This window comes from Penaeus japonicus, unplaced genomic scaffold (assembly GCF_977035675.1).
Source record: "Penaeus japonicus unplaced genomic scaffold, GWHDUDI00000001_assembly GWHDUDI00000029, whole genome shotgun sequence".
Classification (NCBI taxonomy): domain Eukaryota; kingdom Metazoa; phylum Arthropoda; class Malacostraca; order Decapoda; family Penaeidae; genus Penaeus; species Penaeus japonicus.
In genome coordinates this window covers 17,325,938-17,328,437 of record NW_028234431.1, presented here as the reverse complement: position 1 = coordinate 17,328,437, position 2,500 = coordinate 17,325,938, and positions in this window count along the sequence as shown.

Below are 2,500 nucleotides of genomic sequence, written 5' to 3'. Positions count from 1 at the left end.
CAAATATTACCCAATACCAATTTCACGTAGTAAGTTACAATGATATAAACAGTGATGTGCCTGCCTGGTATGAACATGGCCTGAGTGAAACTCAATAACTGTGTTCTCTCGGTCCTACCAATGGTGCCCCTTGTCTCTTCCAATGGTGTCCTTCGTCTCTTCCTCCTTTCCAGCGGTTTTTATTGGCTGTTTCAATTCTACCCTTTTAGTGGAGCACTTTGGCCCTTCGATAGTTTTTTTTTTCAGAAGGAGAAGGTGGCTGGATATTACTTACAAATATGTAGCAGAATGGGAAGGACCTCTTCAATCCGAAAGCCATGTTCCATCCTCCAGTGGACATGCCATCGTTTGAACACGTTGCTTTTAGTAAAGACACGTCATTCTGTCAGGGGATTCTGCCCTGAAGGTAACAGGAATTGTAACATGATGTTTTTGGTCGTCGTCGTCGGGCCCCACTCTACCCTATAAAGGGAAGTGCCGGCTTACCTGCACGGTAGACAACGTGGCATGGAGGCCACAGTGGCACTCAAGCTGAGTAAATAAGCCTATACCAGAACCTGCGAGTCCATGTTATGACTTTTTCAATACTGATGGAAGCCTTTCCTTGTACACAATGACCTGCTCTCCTGACGGAAGCAGAAAATTATGTGTCTGCAGAAGCAGATACAAAACTTCAATCGCCACACAACTGCACAGATGCAAGCTGTCTTTTCAAGTTCCACGTCTAGGTCTGACTCCAAGTGGTAAGATATGGGAGTCGATTGAAGCTGCCACACACACACACATATGATATAATTTAGAATGGTATTAATACGCTACATTCCTTAGTAAACGGGGCTATATGAACATAAAGACTCTTTTTTGCCGCATATTTATTAGTCCTCGAAGAAACAAACCAGTTGGAGGCTGAGGCTGCAGCAATCATCCCACACAGAAACAAACAAGTGGAAGAAATGTTACTCGCACACAAGAATAAATGGTCGTTGCATAGTAAGCATAGTGGATCATTTACATATTTCAACTAATGTATAATTTACAAAATTGAGATTACAATTGAAACAGAAAAATACTCTTGCTCGTCCATTCCTATCTATTTGTAAGCAAACCTGACGCACTGTTAGTTTTGCCTTTCTGTATATACTTATTTGTATAACTAGTGAATCATATATTGAGCAAGTGGCAACATCGAATTCGCCAGATACCTGAATCTTTATACCATTACCATGCTGTGATCCTCGACAGTCCAGATTCCTGTCAGAATATATTACCAAGGATTTACGTGGGTATATCGTCCCTACTATTGGCCGACTATCATACGGATTTGGCAAGTGGTCTGCGCCCTTGAGAATCTTTCTTAGTATCATAGCTATTACTACAACGACAATAATAACATTGATACCAACATTAACAGTAAGAAAAATCATGTTAATAATTAGAGTAATGTCTATTATCAACATTTATTATAATAACGCAAAGAGCATATATTAGGTTAACAACAAAAATTATGATAGCAAAAGGGTCTCTTTTTATCATGATAATGAAAATAATAGCAGCAACAAAATAATACAGCAATAATGATATTGCGACCGTGATAATTAAAGTTGGGATAATGATAAAGGTAAAGATACTTCTACTGCTACTACTTATAAATACCATTATGATGCTATAGATAAAACAAAACAAAAATGATTACAAATAATGTTAACATCATTGATGCTGAAAATAATGACATTAATTACAACTAATGGTAATATCGAAAGTATCAAGAATAGTAGAATAATAATAACGATAATGATAATTATCACTTATATTGCTAAAAACAATATGTGACCATTGTCAAAAATCGTAAAATGGCAGCCACGTTGATCATTGTAAACGAAATTTGGTTATATACTTTATGTGTGATAACAATTATAACCTACTTTAACATTGTATACGCTAATAAAGGTACAATGAAATATCCACAACTGGATATCACATAGTAGACGGAAAAAGTACACGTCAGGATTGTAGTTCGATTGTATCTAAAGGTTTAAATAGCGAAGTGTGTGTTTAAATTAGGAACAGAAAATGGACGAAATTATATTTTGTAAGACTAACTACGTCTCTCTCTCCCTTCCCCCCCCCCCCTTCTCTCTCTCTTTCTCTCTTTTTACTACTTTCTCTCTCTCTCTCTTTATTACTTTCTCCCTCGACTGTGCCCTTCTTTGTCTTTGTCTGTCTCTTCTTGCATTTCTCTCTATCTGCCTGTCTCTCTTTCTCTCGCTATCTGTCTTTATATCTCTACCTCCACGTCTCTCTTTTCCTCCCTCCACCAACCTCTCTGTCTCTCTTTACAAAGTTACAATAAAGTTATTAACTTCATATGGAAAAAGGTCCGAAAGATCGTTTACACATTAGTCTAAGATTACTGTTAATCTCAGTAACCTATTACATTCAACGGAAAAAGGACAAAGATTCTTTAAAGTTGGAAGCAATAGTGGAGAAAGTATTTAATGTG